The sequence below is a fragment of the Sus scrofa genome, chromosome 6, assembly GCF_054392235.1.
Source record: "Sus scrofa isolate SSC_HxYL_T2T_F1_AM1 chromosome 6, Sscrofa_HxYL_maternal_Yorkshire_Landrace_v2.0, whole genome shotgun sequence".
In the NCBI taxonomy this organism is placed as follows: domain Eukaryota; kingdom Metazoa; phylum Chordata; class Mammalia; order Artiodactyla; family Suidae; genus Sus; species Sus scrofa.
In genome coordinates, this window is record NC_139388.1 from 150,504,790 (window position 1) to 150,526,385 (window position 21,596).

Here is a 21,596-nt window from a genome sequence, read left to right on the forward strand (position 1 = left end):
TTGTGTCAGGTATTGAGGACACAAAAGTGGAAAGGGCATATATCTTTTGAGAAGCTTGTAGTAGAGGGAAGAGGTAGATGGGCAAACCAAGAATTGCAACACAGGTTTAGAAATTTTCAGAGCTAAGGCAGCACAAAGGAGAGACGCCTGGGGTAGAAGGCAGGCAAAGAAGACTTCTGAGAGGAGTAATTACTTGAGCGGCTCTGTCAAGGGCAAGCAAGGTACCCTTACAGACCCATCTTTATCCAGCCTTACCCATCTTCATTTCTCTCCATCTTCGACTTCTCCTCTGATAGCCCTTTCAGTGTTGTATCTGGATCTCCTGCTCAATGGTTGACAAAAATGCCTGTAGTCAAACTTGAGCATCAACTTGCTTAAACTCAATCCTGGGTTTGGTTTTTTTTTTTTTTTATGACATATTTTCTCTTTCCTCTGTGTCCACTCTACTGGAGACCATCTCCCTCTCCCATGCCCTATCCTGCATCCCCAACTCACTGGCTGAGAAGGGGCTGACATTTTCTTAGTTCCCCGTTTCAGCTTCTGTGTCAATCATTTGCTGCCATTGCCAAAAAATATCTTTTAGATCCATCCTGTGTGCTTTCCCCCAATTTAGAGTTTTATCTTTTTTATCAACTCCAGGTCAAACTTTCCTCCCTGACTCCAGCAACTGTATCACAGTCCTCCTCTTTATCTCACCACTTGTCCTCATTATTCATGACTCCAGCATCTCTTCCATGGTCCAGCATACCTACCTTATTGTTCCTTAGCTTTCTCAAGTCCAATGACCTTACTTTCTGTTGCAACTTAGTCACCAAAAGTATAGCCATATTTTGGACCTCTTCTTTGTTTATTTTTGTTGTTTCACATTACATATTTGCCTTAACCCTAAACTATCTTTCCACCCTTCCCCACCCTCCACATGCCTTAAGACCTCTTGAATCTGCTTTTGCTTCTTATTGTCATCCCCTAGGACTGTAGCTCTTCTTTATTCATATCTTATAGCCTTGGGAGCAAAATCTGTGAGAGGTGAGAGAAGGGATTCTGGAAAGCAATCCCTCCCTAAAAACTCTATAATGTCTGTTCTAGTCATTTTCTCCTGACATTCATCTGGAATGCCTACTTTTATCTTGATAATGTCATCCTTTCTTCAAGATCAAACTCAAATTCTCTCTGGAAAACCAAGCATGTGGATCTTTCCTTTGCTTCACTCTTCCTACATAAACCAAATCAACTTTTGATTATATAGCTAAAGTCATCACTTAATTACTTATTATCTATTTTTATTGCTCCAAAGAAATCTATAAGAAAAGGACCATACCTTCTATAGCTTTGACATTTCTTTTTTTTTTTTTTTTTTTTTTTTGTCTTTTGTCTTTTTTTTTGTTGTTGTTGTTGTTGTTGTTGCTATTTGTTGGGCCGCTCCCGCGGCATATGGAGGTTCCCAAGCTAGGGGATGAATCGGAGCTGTAGCCACCGGCCTACACCAGAGCCACAGCAACTTGGGATCCGAGCCGTGTCTGCAACCTACACCACAGCTCACGGCAACACCGGATCGTTAACCCACTGAGCAAGGGCAGGGACCGAACCCGCAACCTCATGGTTCCTAGTCGGATTCGTTAACCACTGCGCCACGACGGGAACTCCAGCTTTGACATTTCTGACACAAGTAATACTATCCTGGAGGCATATTGGGTGCTTACATTAATTATGTAATAACATTTTTATTCTTGTTAGGGAAATCCAGTAACAGAAATATTATTCTGTTTATTCTCATAATTTCTTTGGCAGTGAAAAAAAAATCAAGAAAAGAAACGTTTCTTGTTTGATCTCCCCAGATAGGTCTGTGAAAATCCCAGTAGGAATGTAAGCCGAGCAATTGCTTCCCAGATTGGCTCCAGAATCAAGACCTGGTTGGGTGGGCTTGTTATTAGAGTAACCAGAAACAGAAACCACAAAGCACCACAATCACAGCCAGAGTTTATGAAGCATCTAATAGCATTCGATATTTTATTAAACAGTCTGCTAAATACTTTGTGATTATTATTTCATGCAGTTCCCCCAAACCTATGAGTTAGGTATTCTATTCCCATTTTACTGATGAGGAAATAGAGGCTCAGAAGCTGTATACGACTTGTGCAAGAGAATAGCAAGTAGCAGAGTTGGGATTTGAACTTGCATCTGTCTGACTCCAAATCCCATGACTTACCCTTCAAACTCAGTGAAAATAGACTTGTTTTGTGAATATTAACTGGTTTGGGGGGTCTCATGTTCATTTCTTCTGGCAATACCACTCCCTTCTTTGGGGAGAAATTCCCTTCTTCTCCCCACTGTGCTCTATCATGAAGAAGAAATGGTTGCTGTCATCTCTCAACATGACAATACCTCCTTACCCATAATGTTGGGGCAAGGGAAAGATATCTGCCCAAGCTGAGCCAACAATACTTGATTTCTCAGGTCTTAACCCGAGTTGGTCCAAATAGAATTCTCCCCCAAGAGTCAAGAAATTAAACCTATGAGGGAGGAGGCTTTCCCTGTTTCCTGTTAGGTACTGTAAGAATGTAAGCCTGAAGCCATGTATGTCCTTCACCTCCTGGAAGAAGCCTGTGTGCATGAGAGAAAGAGACTGACATGGAGAGACAGGGAGGAGGAGCCAGCCCCATTGCTTATAAACCCTACTCCATTTCTCCCTTGCTCCTTCTGACCTTCCCATGGTTAGAGGAACCAACACCTTCCCCATTTTGCCTAGGCAAGTTCGGGTTGGCTCTCTGTCACTTGTAGAGGAGCCATAAGTGATTCAGCCCACCCCAGGAAGGGCTGAAGCTCAAAAATCAATAAAATTAAGGCCTGTTAGCATAATGAAGAAGCAAATGAAGTGCTGGAAGCAAGAGACAAAGCCAAGAGGTGGCAAGTCAGACAGTACCAAGAATGGATTGGGGGTAAGAGACAATGGAATTAAAGACCATTTATCCAGGATGGGCTCTGTGAGACTCCAAACTTTTCTTTTTAAAGATCATTAGCAAAAAATGAGGGTCAGTAGTTCAGCCTAGTTAAAAGACATCAATGGAGTAAGAGCAATAATCAGAATCTCGTAAGATAAAATTATTCCTTTTAAGAATTAAAAACAAATAAAGCCATCCCCATTGTAAAAGAATGTATGTTCAATTTAATAATCATTACAAGGAGTTCCCATCATGGCACAGTGGTTAACGAATCCGACTAGGAACCATGAGGTTGCGGGTTTGATCGCTGCTCAGTGGGTTAACGATCCGGCGTTGCCGTGAGCTGTGGTGTAGGTCGCAGACGCGGCTCGGATTCTGCGTTGCTGTGGCTCTGGCATAGGCTGGCAGCTACAGCTCCGATTAGACCCCTAGCCTGGGAAACTCCATATGCCACGGGAGCGGCCCAAGAAATGGCAAAAAGACAAAAAAAAAAAAAAAAAAAAAAAATTACAAACTAAATAAATCACATGCTAGACCCAACGAAGGAATCAAAAGGAAATCAAAGACATATGTAATATATCATATTGGCCAAGAAACTAGAGCTATATAGAATTTACTCATGGAAGAAAAGGAACCTTGTCTCTTGGTAGACTTAATTTTACCAGGATGATGTGTTGAGGTTTAGATTAGGTAAGAATCAGTCATTGACAATGGATCAGAGAGGAATATCCACCACTAATAAGGTGGGTGCAAAAAAACAAGCTTTTTCATTTCAAAAATATAATCATGTGAGCTTAGTTTCCTAACTGGGTTTACCTAGGGATCAGTGTCACGGAGCAAGCTCTAAAATGTAAGTAATTCATTGGTTCCCCTAGTGATTTTCAAAGCTACCAAGGACTTTAGTGGCCTGACCTCTGGGGAAAAAGGGGTGAAGGCTTGGATTGAAGCTTTATTTAGCAAATCCTTTCCATTCAAAACCCATAAGCTTCTTGTCCCTGTCAGCAAGTGTCCAGAAGATGCCTTGTCAACAGATTCCCTTCAAGGGGAGCATTGCTGGGGCTGTCAGAAGTGGAGGGAGACTTGGGAGCTTCAGCTACAGTCTGGACTGTCACGTCAATTGAAAACTGCTTTGATTTTCCTGCTGGAAGTAAATCACATGCCTCTGACTTACTCTCTGTTTTGTGATGTGCCTGTATCTGTATGTGGTGTATGGGCTTTGTACATGGGCGTGAACATATATAAGTGTGTTTATCAATTGAAACTGGGCAGTGTTTTCACAGAGCGCAAAGTTCAGTAACAATTGTCGGGTCTCCGATTGCTTCTTGTGGGTATCGTGATGATTTGTACACAAGAAGAGCAGGATCCAGTTCAGCTCATTGCAGAATCTGCCACCAGTACAGCATCAAGCAGTATGAACAAAACTTTGAGGGCTGCTAATTTAAGTCGATCACTGTGTGCCCAAAGTAGAATGTTAGTCAGTCAATGTTTTTTGTGGAAGGCTTTAAAATTAGGACATGATTTAGGATTTACACACGCAAAAGAGATGCTTACTTCAACTGCTCTTTAATGTCTCTTTAAGAAAATTATTGTTTCTTCATTTAGTCACTTCATTGGAAATAGGCCACGGTGAAATGTTTCTACCATAAAAAGGACAAATTACTGTAAGTTCTCTAAGTCTTATCACTTATACAATTGACAATTAAGCCAAATTATTACACCCATAAAATAGAATAAGAGAATGTTCTTGCTGACTAAATCATTTCAGTTTCAGGGTTGCTTGGTAAATAGTGATAGGAATATAAATTCTATGAAGTGAGAAACTTTACACTCCTAATTTGGATTTGAGATGAGAAGCATATTTGCTTTGTGATCCAAAGTAATACACTGGTTGTTAATTTCAATACGGAATTAGGGGGTTATAATTTGGTGTGTTAATATCATGGGTGGTAAACTTTGCCCTAGCTCTAGCTCTGATCCCTAAAAACCCTGGGTTTATTTGCGTTCCCATTTTCAGACCATGCCTTTTCCCGTCCCTTTGAAGCAGCATTGTTGATACATTCTATCAGTAGCTTCAACTGTACCTCTTAGGAATATCCTCTGACCAAAGCTGGAAAGAATGTTAGTAATTGCATTTATTCCTCCCAGCAAGGTGAAGTCTAGAATCATTTGTGTTTGCAGCGTGGTGCCAGGGTGCTGAGGGTGAGTTCTGGATGCCTGAGTGCCTGCCACCAGTTAATTCCCATCCACATTCCTGATCTCCCCTTAGTTCTCCTCCATGCTTCTTCACAGGACCTGCTAATCGGGTGCTCTGGCACCATTTCTGGTTTTGCCAAGCAGTCTCTCTGGTATCCATCTTCAACAAGCAATCTTACTTCACTGGACGTACTGCCACAGAGGCCAGGAGTACCAATGTAAAACAGGAATGGAGGATTCCTCATTGTATCCTGTCTGAGTTTGTTCAAGAGAATTGAGACCTTGCAAGTGTGGATAGTATAATCGATCTTTAATAATGAGAAAAAGCCTTTCACAAAAATGGTAAGAGATATAGGAGTATCAATCTGGATGGCTGAAGCTAGAGAATCAAGAAACATTCACAATTTCAGACCGAAAAGGAATAATGAAAGGAGCATACCATTTTTGGGGGTTATTTTCAAACCGCTGTGACTGATAGGTGAGAGCTTGTAAAAAGTCTGGAAATCTACCACAAGGAATTATAATGACTTTCCAAAAATTCATTTGCTGCACTTTACCTTCCAACTCTCAAGGAAGTTGTTCTCGTTGGAAAACTCTAATCCAGAACCATGTAGGGAAAGGAATTTTAGGAAGCACACTTTCCAGGCACAAAAGGGGATTTTGAAGGTACTACAAAATTTGTAACTAAGTTACACTCGCCCCTTTCAAATCCTGTAGTGTAAATGCTGAAGTAGACAGGTAATCATTGTTAAAATATCTAATGTTAGATAATTCAACAAAGAGGAGAAAAGAATAACTCATTCGTATATGTAAATATAAACCAATCAAAGCAGTAAGGAAAATGAGTATAATCACTACAGATACTGTTTTTCTACAAGTGATGATTTGGCCATGATTGGTATTTATATTTTTCTTATTCCACTAAAATTTCCTCAAGTCTCTTTGTCTTCAGTAAGTGGTCCAGTTGGTTGTGGTTCTTTGTCTAGTGGGGATACTCCAATCCTCTTGAAGGAACTCTGTCATTAGCAGTCTTGTCTGTATTGTGTTTCCATAGTTTCCCATTATCTTTAGCCAGAGGACCTAAGAGTATTAAGACCCACCCTGTAGAATATTCTGGATTATAGTCATGTCCTCTTTACTTCCTTTTTTTGTCTTTTTCTGCCATTTCTTGGGCCGCTCCCACGGCATATGGAGTTTCCCAGGCTAGGGGTCGAATTGGAGCTGTAGCCACCAGCCTACGCTAGAGCCACAGCAACGATGGATCCAAGCTGTGTCTGCAACCTATACCACAGCTCACAGCAACGCTGGATCCTTAACCCACTGAGCCATGCCAGGGACCGAACCCTCAACCTCATGGTTCGTAGTTGGATTTGTTAACCACTGAGCCATGACGAGCCCATTTTGTAGGAGCAGCATAATTTCCTCTTTATAATCAGAATGAATTACTCCAACCATTACTTTGCTACTTACTTTGCTATTGGTTCTGTAGTATGACGTACCCCTAGTGGCCAGATGGCAATGGCAGTTTCCAGTTCATCAGAACTATTGTGTGTGCCCTGATTCTAGGAATTGAGATCTTAAAGCAGCAGGCCCAAGCTGTCATAATGGGAATAGAAAATTTTGCTAGTGGATTGTTAGGGGTAATAATGAGAGAATCCAGTTCCATTTCCACCATGTATATCCTAAATCCATACATCCTGGCTATGGGTGAATCAGCATATTCTGATCGCTGATTCAAAGCCTATACAGTATCCTGAGGACATTTCCCCAGCCTGGCAGTTTGCCAAGCCCCTAAAGCCCTCCATCTATGACCTACAGAGGGTTATATTGTGTCTCTGATCATTAAAAGTCTCCTCTGTTGTGGTAGCCTTTTCAGGAACACTTACACAGGACACAAAAATCCTCATGTTTTGTGCCAATTTGGAGAATTACATCACTAATTTTATCTCTTCTCCAGATTTCCTTGTCCACCATTTCCCAATTTTGTGTCTTCTACCTCCATGAGCATATAGCTAAACTGTCCGTCACTGTGCACGAAACAGTATAGATCCATATTTCTGCCTACATTTCCTTCCAAGAAAAATGAACAAAAAAAATGAGCAAAAAATGAACAGGGTGCATTGCTCAAAGTTCTTTGTGCTGGGGAGGATTTCTCTTCTTTTCCATTTTCTTAGGATCACATTGAGTGGTGCCACGGTGTTGTAGCTGCCCACTTTCATTTGTTACTGGGGTATGATGCAGAGTCCTTTGTAACCAAGCTTTGTTTTGGACAATGAGTTAATCGTAGGGGACTCATCATGAAGCTAGAGGTGCTGACTGAGGAAAAGAATCTGGCAACATGAATAGGAATGACAGGAATATGAGTAATTTGTCTGGGCAAATTGTCTGTGCCTCTGAGAGCTGCTTGGGCCCTATTTTGTACATGTCACTTCTATTTGATGATGAAGTACTGTTGTGCACATACAAATTTATAACCTGGTGAGCCAGACAGCACACATGCCAAGCAAAAAGCTTGACATTTTGGCATTCCCGAAGTGGCAAAGCAGAAATGAATCCCACTAGGAACCATGAGGTTGCAGGATCAATCCCTGGCCTTGCTCAGTGGTTTAAGGACCCAGCATTGCCATGAGCTGTGGTATAGGTCACAGATACGGCTCAGATCCATCGTTGCTGTGGCTGTGGTGTAGGCTGACGGCTACAGCTCCAATTCGACCCCTAGCCTGGGAACCTCCATATGCCACAGCTGCCGTCCCAAGAAGCAAAAAAAAAAAAAAAAAAAAAAAAATTGTCATTTTATGATGAAAAGCTTAGGTCACATGGTGACTTGGTAGCTCATTATCAAACATTCAATCTCTTTTAGGACCTAGGAGCCAGCAGAAAGTTGTTTCTCAAAAGGATAATAGTTATCTGCAGAAGACAATACAAATTTACTCCAACATTTAAAAGGTCTTTTATTTCTCTGTAGGGCCTTGCCAAAGATTCATATCTGTCACAGACGTTTCACCACCATTGGGTGTGCAGGCTTATCCGGCTCAAGCAGCAGAACAGCTTGAACAGCAAGCAGCCTAGACCTGTTGCATAGCTTTTCCTTACCCTGTTTTTCCTTCAAAAACTGGCAGTCTTAACAGGTTACTTAGGAAATGGATCAAATCAGCATTCCTCAATGAAGTATTGATGCCCCAAAATCCAAAGAGGCACCCTAATGTTGGAGGACCATATTTCTGGACTGAACCAGGTGTTTGAACCTGATTTTGCTTTGTTAGTTCTATGGAATTTTGAAAACCATGTCTTCATGATAACTGCGGATGGAAGCCATTCTGTGTTTCCTTTGCTATCTGATCTCACCACTCCGATTTTCGTTCAAACATCACATCCTTGGAGAAGTTTAGCCTGAGTTCCAGAGATCTAATCTATCCCATTGGATCGGATTGACCACATTCTCATAGCAGCACTGTGGACTCCTTTATAGCACTTATCACAGTGTACACTGTATATTTGTGCCATTATTTGATAAATAGCTCTAAATCCCACTGAACTCTTAGTCCCGGGAGGACAGAGACTATGTCTGTTTTGCTCACCATTACATCACAGTGCCTGACACATAATAGGTGTTGAGTAAATATTTGATGATGTGTCATTTGATAGCTCCATGCCTTCCCTTGTAAAAGTGACAGCATGTTATAAAGGAAGGCGTGCTAATGGACCATCAAGAGAGCTCTGTTCTAGTGTCGCCTCACCTGCTCCCTTGTTAGACGACCATGGGCAGTCACTTAGATGTTCCGAGTTTCAGTTTACTCCTCTGAGAAATGAAGCAGCTGAACTGGAGGGAGGTCCATCCCAATTCTGAGTCTATAACTCGTTTGTATGACTGAATCTTACAAATCAAATTATCTTAAAATATGACATACTATCATATACTTACATTGAGTATGGCAGTTGTGGGAGATGGGGCATATTGAGATAACCCCCACCTTTTTAGCTTGGATGACTGGTGGTTTTTTCCAGTCATACACACACACACACACACACACACACACACACACACCATAAACAAAGTTTGTAACATGAGTCAGAGATCTTTATTTGGGTTCAAGATGAATAATATCTTCCTTATTTTTACCCATTTTTGTTAACTTGGGCCAGTTTTATTGGACTGTCCTCAGACGACTATTTTTCTTGGAAGGCAGCCACAGGATGCCCCAGGGTCTGTATGGCTCCTCGTCACTCCTTCAGTGTTTACCAAGTCCAGTAGGTGTTGAACCACTGCATGTTCAAGAGCTGCACTAGAAGTTCTATTAAGAGCATTTTCACTTTGTTTAGTCTTTAGTCTTGTAACAAATCTTGAACCTTCTCCAGAGTAAATATTAGACTTTGGAAATTGTGTAGATGCTTTACTTGCTAGTCATCCGATCTTGAAATAACTTTACTCCATGAACCCCAAATTTCTCTTCTTTAAAATGAGAATACTAATGGGATCCTGTAGCATTCTTATGAGGATGAAATAAGAGCATCTTTGGGAATATCCAAGCCCAATTCCTGGAATATAAGAGGCAGTCACACACTTAATTGAGTTTACAAATGAGAAAAGTGAGGCAACAGGAAAATGTCATATGTGGGTATGTTGCCTAAGCTCATGTGACAGAAGCACCTGTTTCTCAAATCTGCCTGGATCTCAGGTCTGGCCAGGCAATCCTGTGAGAAAGGAAGATACTAAAGGATGGAACAGGATAATTCAGAACTGAAGCCATGCAAATAAAAGTAGTAGGTACATATGTGGTGTAAACTATTCTCAGTATCTTAGAGGACATTGAGCGATTTGATTTTTATTCCTTTAATCTCCTTTAATGTTTACCTTGGAACTACACTAAGCACAATGAACGGTGTTTTTACATTATCAGACTTTCAAAAAGTTAATTCAAAATATAATGCAATTTTTAATTAACCAAAATGCTCAGAGATGAGCAGCATTTTGATTAACTAGAAAGAAGTCCAACATCCAGTATTTTTCACCTTTGAACTTGAAAACCTCTCAAGAAAAAGGTCTTCAAAGTTTGTAGCAATGTTCTATAAATATGCACAATCTCAGAAATTTTGGTTGTTGATGATGTCTAAGAATCTATTGATAGACATGTTATAGTTGATTAGCCACGATTCATTTAATCTAGGTACATTTTGTGAATGTCTAACAGAAATTGCTAGATGCTAGGAATACAAAGACAATAGTAATAATTTCTTTAATTAGGATTCATACAGTCTAGTGCTATGAATAGTAGACTTGTAAGAAATTACTGAACATAACTAAAAAGGGATTGTTTTTGGTTTATCATTGCTGTGATTTAACTATAGTAGCTTTCCCTTTTAAAATATAAATCAGGTTAGGTTCCAAAGGCTATTTCTAAATCCATTTGTTTATAACGTTGAAGAGTTGAAAGGAGTTTTTACATGTATTTCCTTGTTGCTGGTCTAACCAAACTGACGTGTGATTTCTCCTTTCACCGTTTTAAAGCCAAGTTCAAATTGGTGGATTTTGTCTCCGGGAACTTTTTCCAAAATAGATCTGTTTCACCTATATTAAAAAATTAGCAAAGGCTTTTGATAACCAGCACCACCTCAACACACACACACACACACACACACACACACACACACACACACACCACTGATGATCTCAAGGCAGCCACAGAATGCCCCAGGGTCTGTATGGCTCCTTGTCACTCCTTTAGTGTTTACCGAGTCCAGTAGGTGTTGAACCACTGCAAGAGCTGCCCTAGAACTTCCATTAAGGACATTTTCACTTTGTTTTGTCTTCAGTCTTGTAACAAACTTTGAACTTTCTCCAGAGTAAATATTAGATTAGTGGGCTTCCAGCATGGATGCTAATTTCCTAGCCATGCATGTAGAAGGTTCTCCATTTTGCTCACCACCGTCTTCATAACTTGCTGATGCACCGTGTTTACTAGCAATGGTATCATCTTATCTCTGTCCTGCAGAACCTTTCCTTCTCACGAGACTGCAACTTCATCCATTTGCAATGTTCATAAACTTTTCACCATGGTTTTAAACATTCATTTCCTTTTTCTTTTTTTTTTCCTACTTTTTTAAGGCTGCACCTGATAGAGGTTCCCAAGCTAGGGGTCCAGTCGGAGCTACAGCTGCCAGCCTATACCACGGCCACAGCAACGTGGGTCCGAGCTGCATCTGCGATCTATACCACAGCTCAGGGCAACACTGGATCCTTAACCCACTGATCGAGGCCAGGGATCGAACCTCAAAACCTTGTGGTTCCTAGTTGAATTTGTTTCCACCGCACCACCACGGGAACTCCCATTTCCTTTTTTATATTGTAGGTATACACCTCTTACTATTAACATTTCCCACACACTGCTGATGGGAACTAGGGAAATACAGGACAATTGTCTGGAAGCATTAAGAACCCACTTGGGGTTCTTGGTCGACATTTTTAAGGTAATTTCTGTCAGCACAGATGAATGTTTTCCCCCAGGCACCTCCAGCTGAGATGTGGATATGGAGTAGGGGAGAACTGGATTTAGTCAGAGTTGTACTTTTGACTGCAGGTAAGATAATGAGAGAGGTGGGTAAGGGATTTGATTAGTGCAAGTAAGAGACTGTAAATATTGACCTTGAGTTTTAAGATGGAGAGGAAGCGAGAGAAGATATTGAAACATGAGAAATAGGGAAAAGGTAGAACGATCAGTTGATTGGAGATGATGTGAAGAGTCAAAGATTTTTGGAACCGGAAGTCTGGGTAGAGAAAATAAGCTGAAAAGCTGAAAGAGGGTGATCAGAATGGACTAGTGTCACGAGACATGTTTCTACAATATTTTCTTAGCCTCTTTGCTGAAAAAAATCCCATCTTCCTGCTTTATTTTATCCCATCTTCCTGCTTCACTTTATCCCATCTTCCTGCTTCAAAAACCCAGTCAGAGTGCTGGTGAATGCCTTAAGCTTAAGAACAAAGACCTAAAGGCATAAGCTATTCATAGGGTCAGCTGAATGAGGACATAAGGCATTGCTCTAGGCACCCCAGACCTGTGCAGATTGGCACGCCGTTTGCACAAGCATGATAGGTCCTCTGAAGAAGAAGAGAAAGAGGAACCTCATGGCCCCAAGTGGTTTATGAGCGGTTGTTAGCAGGATACGCATTAGCAAAGAGAACCAAGGTGCAAACCTAGGCATGCAGGGTTGCCTCAGAGAGGCATGCCCTTTCTGGAAGCACAGTGAGGAGTCTCTGGAATGCTAGGCATAGATAGCTGAGGCCAAGCTTCCTCAAATGCTAATGATTGTCAAGTGCCTAAAGGTCAGAGTAAAAGCTTAACCTTCTACCAGCTAAGGGGCTTTTAAAATAGTAAAAGAACTTGCAAAATAGTAAACAAACCCTATATCCTCCACCCATAGCCCCTCCTCACTTGACGTCATCCTCGAGAGCACAACAAAAGCAGTGTGGTTTCTTGAGGCAGGGCTCTTGGTCCCTGAGACCTTGAGTCCCCTGGTTCCCACCTTTACTTAAGATAAATGTGTCTGTGTCTTGTTTTATGTTAATTTTTTTCCATGAGTTTCAAAGCACCCGTTCTTCAGCCCCATCCTGCTGAGCGGGTCTCGGCAGACTAGGGTGATGGCTGGGTTGCAGGTAACAATGTTGCCAGTGTCTGTAGTTTGACTTGGGGAGTGAGGAGGCTGAGGTAAAATAGGAGCCAGAGCTTAGAGAGAGAGATGTTAAGGTTATGAGCAGCCAGACTGTGAAAGCATCACATATACATATATTGGAATCACCAAGAGTCAAGATATAAGCAGTATGGAGAGCATGAGAGAGAGACAAGAGCTGAAACTGCCAAGAATATGGAGAAGGGGTGATAACCTGGGAGTCAGTAGGTAAAGTCACGATTCCATTAGACATAATAGCAATATTACTAAAAACCAAAACTGAGCATAAAAAGCAGTAACGTCATTTCAGCCCAGAGGTCTAGGCCAGTAAAGCACTAGAACCATGAATTAAACCAAGCCCTTTGAGGGAGTTCCTGTCATGGCTCAGTGGTTAGAGAACCGGACTAGCACCCATGAGGATGAAAGTTCGATCCCTGGCCTCGCTCAGCAGGTTAAGGATCTGGCGTTGCCGTGAGCTGTGGTGTAGGTTGCAGACATGGCTCGGATCCTGCATTGCTGTGGCTCTGGTGTAGGCCGGCGGCTACAGCTCCGATTGGACTCCTAGCCTGGGAACTTCCATATGTGGCGGGTGAGGCCCTAAAGACAAAAACAAAAACAAAAAACAAACAAACAAAAAAACAAGCCCTTTTTATATTTTTATCTGATGGACAATACTCTTTAAAAAGTACTTGGATTAGTTGCCAAGGAATAAAAATGGGCGAAATCTCATAGAAGTCCAGGTTTTCAACTTCTCTTGAAAAATGGAAAGTTTTGTCAATATTGGGCTCAAACTGACATAAAGAAATAATACACTGGAGCTGAGTGAGTGTGGCTGCCCAGTCAAATAGGACACACTCCCTCTGATTTGCCGTGGTCTCCACACCTCCCTTGTGTCGCACTGGTCTCTTTTACCCAGTTGCTTATCTGTCTCACCCATAGATTTTTAAATTTTCTATCCTGTGTTAAATTAATAGACAATATTTTGGCCAGAACTCTATAAAATTGCCAAAACTATTGTTTAAAATGAAATTCAGAGGAGACATATTTACGTATCTGAGAGTACTTTTCAGTTGGAATTTAAATTTATTGAAATGTTACCAGTTCACAAGCTATTGTTCTTAATGAATTAACATTCCTAAATTACAGTTTATTTCAAAGTATATTCTAAACATATTCTTTATTTCCTAGAAGTAAAGATTAATAGCCCAGGAGTTCCCATTGTGGTTCAGCAGTAAGGAACCCAACCAGAATCCATGAGGTTGTGGGTTTGATCCCTGGCCCTGATCAGTGGGTTAAGGTCTGGAGTTGCCTTGAACTGTGGCTTAGGTTGCAGATACAGCTCAGATCTCGCGTTACTGTGGCTGGGATGTAGGCCGGCAGCTACAGCTCTGATTCGACCCCTAGCCTGGGAATTTCCATATGTTTCTAGGGAACTTCCTTCCTTGGGTTATATGTGCAACTTTCTTAATTTACAAGAAGAGAACTGAAGGAAGCATAGAGAATTGAAACAATAGGTTCAAGCTCAGGAACCAGGCTGCACAGCATAATAGAATTTAAATCCTTAACTCCTCCAAATTAAATTAAAAGATGATAATTTCTTTGGTTTAGGATCTTTGGAAATTTTTTTTTTATTGTAAAATATTGCAAACACAGCTTACAGAGTTTAATATATTAACATATGGGTATTTACTACCCAACTTTATTAAATTTTAAAATGTCTTTAGATTTGGAAAAAAAGATATAGCTAGAGTTGAAGCCCTTCCCACACATTTTCCCAAAGTCTCTTCACTTCCCTCCTTCCTCGGAGGTAGCCATTATGACAAATTTGGTATTTTTCATTTTAAGAAGTCCTTTAAAAAGAAATAAATTCTAAAAAGCATTACATTTAGAGAGTGTTTTTATCCTTATTAAGATATGAAAACCTACCATGTGAAAAAAAAAAGGAGAATGCATATAGAGTCAATTTATAGACCAAAATCACCCTACCAGAGGAAACAAAGCCATCTGTCCCAAACACACCTCCCAGCGATGTCCCAAATTGAAGTATTACTTACTCTGCTTAGTCACACATCCTTGGAATAAGTCATTTCTTTTTGGTACTTCAAACGTATCTCTAAACCAAAACAATATCAGATTAAGAGGGGTCAGTTAGCCTCACTGGATCAATGGCTTTTTTTTTTTTTTTGCTTTTTTGCTTTTTAGGGCCGCACTCACAGCATATGGAGGTTCCCAGGCTAAGGGTCTAATCAGAGCTACAGCTGCTGGCCTACACCACAGCCACAGCAATGCCAGATCTGAGCTGCACCTGTGACCTACACCACAGGTCCCAGCAATGCCGGATCTGTAACCCACTGAGCGAGACCAGGGATCAAACCCATGACCTCATAGTTCTTAGTTGTATTCATTACCACTGCGCCATGACGGGAACTCTGGATCAATGGTTTTCTAAACTTAGTAAATCATTCGCAGGTCATCATACAAATGAATGCTCCAGGAAAATTTCTTGTTTTTCCATGTTAGAGGCCTTTGAGGCTGCCCACAAATGAAGTCATGAATAATCTGTGAGCACTAAGGTGCTGTTTATCACAATAGCTTTAATGAGTATTTAATATATTCTAGATGTTAAAGTATTTCACACACATTATCTCTTTTAATTTCCACTTTCAGTCCTATTAAAGTGATATGATAACTATTATCCCCATTTTGCAGATGAGGAAACTGAGGCCACAAATATATATGTGTGTATATATATATATATAATGTGTTAGAAAAAAAGGACTGAAGTTTGCATTGATAAGTTCACTCATCCCTGAATGCCTGATAATATTTCCTCTATTCTCATTTAACTCATTATGTAATGTGTGTGGTTTTATATTGGGAGACACTGAAATTTGAAGGATGTGTAATTCTGTGCTGTGAATAGGGTGTTCCATAAAATCTGATTAAATTAATATTCTTCCGAAGCAGATTTGATTTTCCAGGCTTTTGTTGAATCTTTGGGGATCAGCCAAATTGGCCTTTTGCTTATTTTAAATGAATCTAGGCTCTTAAAATTTATACATCCTAAAAGAAGAGAGGGCTTATTAATGCTGACAGTGCAGAGACCCAGAGAGCAATATTTTTTTGCTATTAAAAGTAACTACTCATGCAGTTCATAGGCACAGATGCAAATTCAGTCTCTCTTTACAGACTTCATCCTTGCTCAGCTCCAGGTCTGCATCCTTTTGGCAGGAGGCCCATTTTTCTGCCATTCCACAGCTCCTGGGACCACTCTAATTATCCTCAACATGCACATATCTCCAAGTGTGCGTAGTTACCAGGCAACCAGATAAGATCTCCATCAATAAGAGAAAGATGCTCTCCAAACAATTCAGGGGCCACCATTTGAACCCTCCCCGCTCGCCCTGGAATTGACCACTTTTTAAGGTGATGAACCATGGGAATACTCATACAGAAGTGTGGCTGTGTTCAGAATTTTATCTTAGTTATTTTACTCATAGAAATTTCATTGATCACTCTCCCCATCACATTTTCCTAAAGGAAAAATATTTTAGCATTTAAAAAATTTCTGGAATAATACATTTTTTAAAATTATTTTTCTTAATGGAGTTATCTTCATGATTGTTAGTATAAGAACATTTCCGTATCTTTGACCTGGAATCCTGAAGTTCAAAGATAAGTTTTAAAAGTGAAAATATTTTTCTAAATTAATAACAAGCATACATGGCTAGTAAACCTGTCCAAAATTAACATTTGTCCTTCAGTGTCTCAAATTACATAAATATATTATACATTTTGATAAATACTAAACATAAACATTAAAATTCCATTGGCACTGAATCTCTTAACAAAAAGGATAATGCCTTTTAAAAAGTTAGTTTAAAAATTTGTGGATAAATACTAATTTTTTCTAGAATGAATCAAGAATAAGCATCAATGGAGTTCCTGTCGTGGCTCAGCGGTTAACGAATCTGACTAGGAAACATGAGGTTTAAGGTTTGATCCCTGGCCTTGCTCAGTGGGTTAAGGATCCGTCCGGCATTGCCATGAGCTGTGGTGAACGTCAAAGACGCGGCTCGGATCCCATGTTGCTGTGGCTCTGGCGTAGACCAGCAGCTGTAGCTCTGATTAGACCCCTAGCCTGAGAACCTCCATATGCCAGGGAGCAGCCCTAGAAAAGACAAACACACACACACACACACACACACACACACACACGAAGAATAAGCATCAATAATTCCATTGCTTTTTTTAATTTTATTTTTAAAGATTTAGGGAGTTCCCATTGTGGCTGAACAGGTTAAGAACCCAACTAGTATCTGTGAGGATGTAGGTTCCAACCCAGGCCTCCCTCAGTGGGTTAAGGATCCAGCATTGCCACAAGCTATGGCATAAGTCACAGATGTGACTCGGATTCTGCATTGCTGTGGCTGGTGGCTGTGGCCTGCAACTGCAGCTCTGATCCAACCTCTAGCCTGGGAACTTGCATAATGTGGCCCTAAAAAGAAAAAAAAAAATTTAGATTCTGAGGAATCTTTCCTATAAATAAGTAGATGGAAATAGAAGAAGTTTTGTGATATGTGTCAGTTAGCTGTTGTAATTCTTTATAAGCTACGCACCTAAACATTATATTATGATTCATTATCAAGCTATGTTTGCTAGTTGGCTCCATATTGAGTTCTCTTTTAATTTCTTCGTCTATCTTCGAAAACAAGGAACATGGAACCCAATACATTTGGAATAGGTTTTTTTTTTTTTTTTTTTTTAACTTCTCATTAGAGGTCCTTCCTTTCTCCACATCCACCTTAATATTTCAAATTTTTCATTTTTTTGTGGTAACATAAGGGCGTTTACAGCCTGGAGAATTTCCCACAGCAATTTAGAATAGATATGTTTGGTTATTTTAGAGAAAATGGAGAAAGGGTAAATGTTGATGAGGATTCGCTTGCCACCAAGTCCTTTTTTATCCTTCAGAAAGGCGTATGAATGGAAGGTAGGTATCTGGAAATCCATTTTTTTAGACGCACACTTGAAATGTTCCAATATTCATAGGAATACGTATGACTTGCAGGCCGTTAGTACAAGCAATGGGGAACCATTGATAACATGAATCAAGGTAATGAGATGTTCAGATTTGAGCTTTAGAAGGATCGCTGTGGCTGCTTCGGACCTGAGATCAGGAGTTTTGGGGTGAAGGGAAGGGACTGGCGTGAGTAGCTAAAGGAGTGAAACCAAGGCCACTCAGGCATTGTGAGACCCAGGGGGAAATCGGAATTAGGGACGCTCTAAAATTTTGCTACCGGTGGCTCAAAACTACAGACAGGCACTCTATTTTTTTTTTTTTTTTTTTTTTTTGTCTTTTGTCTTTTTGTCTTTTGTTGTTGTTGTTGTTGCTATTTCTTGGGCCGCTCCCACGGCATATGGAGGTTCCCAGGCTAGGGGTCCAATCGGAGCTGTAGCCACCGGCCTACGCCAGAGCCACAGCAACGCAGGATCCGAGCCGCATCTGCAACCTACACCACAGCTCACGGCAATGCCGGATCCTTAACCCACTGAGCAAGGGCAGGGACCGAACCCGCAACCTCATGGTTCCTAGTCGGATTCGTTAACCACTGCGCCACGACGGGAACTCCCAGACAGGCACTCTTAACTCACAGTCTCCTTGGTGCTTTATATTCACTCAGATCATAGGCATTACATAGGACGAACTCTCAGGAACAACGGGATAGGAGATATTTGTATGTACTTACATAATTGAGAGTTTGTTTTTTTGAGAGTCTAGTTTTTTTTTTTTTGCCTTTTCTAGGGCCGCGCCTGTGGCATATGGAGGTTCCCAGGCTAAGGGTCTAATTGGAGCTGTAGCTGCCAAGCCTACGCCAGAGCCACAGCAATGCGGGATCCAAGCCACGTCTGCCACCTGCACCACAGCTCATGGCAACGCCGGATCCTTAACCCATTGAGCAAGGCCAGGGATCGAACCCACAACCTCATGGTTCTTACCCAGATTCGTTAACCACTGAGCCACGATGGGAACTCCGAGAGTCTAGTTTTTTTTTTTTTTTTTTTTTTTTTTTTTTTTGTCTTTTTGCCATTTCTTGGGCTGCTCCCGAGGCATATGGAGGCTCCCAGGCTAGGGGTCTAATTGGAGCTGTAGCTGCCAGCCTACGCCAGAGCCACAGCAACGCGGGATCCAAGCCGCGTCTGCGACCTATACCACAGCTCACGGCAATGCCGGATCGTTAACCCACTGAGCAAGAGCAGGGATCGAACCCACAACCTCATGGTTCCTAGTCGGATTCGTTAACCACTGCGCCACGACGGGAACTCCCGAGAGTCTGGTTTTTTAAAGTAGAGTTTTCAGTAATCTCAATTCAAAAAGAAAATATCAAGAAATGAATAATTTCCTGGTGTTGCGTATGTTTTGGAAGCCAGGAAAATAAATCAACTTCTACTCCCCCCCAAAAAAATTCTTTATTTGGGGTAAACTGGCCTGGGTAATATGCTGCAAACTATCCTACCTAGAGACTAAGCATCCTTTAAGGATTATCTCATGTCTGATTTGAGCTATGAAATTTTCAATTAACAGCAATCTCCATTTTGTACTAATTTGTTTATAATTAATTCCTACTACCCTGCATTTATCCATTCCTTCCATACATTCTTGAGACTTCTTTTGTGGGGTTGTGATAGACTACTATTAATTATGGACACTTAGTATTTAGTCTTACCAATGTTCGTATCTTGTACAACCTATGAGATTATTTTTGAAAGTTTTATTGAGTAGAGTTGATTTACAATGTTGTGATCATTTCTGCTGTACAACGAAGCGATTCAGTTATACATGTGCACACACCCATTCTCTTTCACATTCTTTTCCCACGTAGATTATCACAGAATACTGGGTGGAGTTCTCTGCGCTATACAGCAGGTCCCCGTGGGCCAATCATTCCAGATGTTTCAGTGTGCATATGCTAATCCCAATACTTTAAGATACAAGTATTGTAAGCTTCTGAAGATGGAACTGAAGTGTAACTCTTCTCCAGAGCATCCACTGCAGTATCACACAGAATGGACTCAATAAATGCTTAATGACTGATTGGATTATACATTCTTGGTAGCATCCGGGTTACCCTCAGGAGTTCCCTTTATTGCTCAGTGATTAAGGAACCATGAGATTGTGGATTCCATCCCAGGCCTGGCTCAGTGGGTTAAGGATCTGGTGTTGCCATGAGCTGTGGTGTAGGTCACAGACGTGGCTCAGATCTGGCGTTGCTGTGACTGTGTTGTAGGCCAGCAGCTGCAGCTAGGATTCAACTCCTAGCCTGGGAACTGGCATATGCCACAAGTGCAGCCCTAAAAAGCAAAAGTTCTCTTTTAAATTAGTTTCTATGTTCAATAAAATAGTTGACTAATCAAATAAACACAAAGAGAAGCAAAGGTGCCAACCAGGCCTCTTTATTATCACCCCATTTTGTAGGTACTTCTGGTTCGGCACCATTAAAAACCAGGGTTTCTGCACCACAACAAACTTTATTCTTTGGTTCTAAAACTAAATTGGGACTTAAAGTCCAAGGATGAAAAATATCCTCAGAAAAATTTCCAACTTATGATGTCTTCACATAACCCAGACCATGGAGACTCACTTAAGCTTTTCAATGGAGCTTTTAAGGGAACCCCCAAAATCAGATCAAGGGAGTAAAATAAACAACTTGCCCCACTTTCCTGTAGATCATTCAAACTATCAAACTCTTCCCAGTAGCAGAGAGAATAAAACTTAGCAAGAACAGAAGCTCCAAAAATCTTTGGCTAAGGACTTAGGTATAGTTGAGACTTCAGGCCTACTTTAAAGAACAGGGCTATAGTAGCTTTACAGTCTCTGAGGCCAGGGACATTGGCTTCCATGGTAGATAGACTCCAAGAATGCTTTGCAAGCTGAGTGTGGGCCTGTGTCTAAAACAGGTGGTATAAGCCTAAGACAACTTGACTTTGGGAACCAAGGATCTGTATGTGGCCACTTGAGTCTTGGCTTCTTAGAATCTAGGCAAGGATAGTCGTGGACCAAGATCTATGCTGCTTAGAAAAGCATGGAAAGGAGGAAAGAAATAATACGACTAGAAAATACTAGAAGAGGAAAGAACACTATTAGACATTTTTAGTAAAGCTGAATTTGAATCTTGATTCTCGTACTTTTTGATTTTGAATTAGGCACTCAAGTTCTCTGAACCTATCGCCTTGGTTGCAAAAAAAAAAAAAAAAAGAAAGAAAGAAAGAAAGAAAGAAAAGAAGAATGATACTTTGTCTACATCATAGAACCATCACCAAGATAAAGTTTATTTGATCAATTATTTAAGCAAATATATGCCTCATACTTTCTGTGTCAGGCACTTTGCTAGATGCTGGGCATACATGGGTGTGAGCATACATGTGTTTCTGGGCCTGATGAAGCTTTAGTCTAACACAAGTGTTCTCAACCTCAGCAGTACTATTGATATTTTGTATTGAATAATGCTTTGTTGTGGTAGGAGGCTACCCTGGGCCTATTCTGGAAGCAGCATCTAGAGGCATTACCCACTAGATGCTAGTAATGCCTCTGCTTCCTGTCATAACATCCAAGAATGTCTCCAGACATTGCCAGATTCCCTTGGGAGGAATAATTATCCCCAGTGAGAACCCCTAGACTAATGGGAAACAAGTGGCTTCTCAGAAAAGGAAAACCAATTTCTTTCTTTTTCCTATTGGATGTTAATTAGGAAGCATCTTCTAATGGCAGCCATCTTATGACCAAAAGGGGAATTGACTGTT

At 40.8% G+C, this 21,596-nt stretch overlaps 2 long non-coding RNA genes across 18 annotated transcripts in view; one reads left to right on the top strand and one right to left on the bottom strand.

Annotated features, from left to right (window-relative positions):
• LOC102162079 (uncharacterized) overlaps nt 1-21,596 on the top strand; it is a 111,601-nt gene that overhangs the window by 9,012 nt on the left and 80,993 nt on the right. The window lies entirely within an intron of this gene.
• Nucleotides 3,951-13,433, bottom strand: LOC146402878 (uncharacterized). Its single transcript, XR_014808064.1, has 3 exons — nt 13,354-13,433; nt 7,846-11,236; nt 3,951-6,308 (listed from the first exon to the last, which is right to left on the bottom strand). It is a non-coding gene; the product is annotated as an uncharacterized LOC146402878 (long non-coding RNA).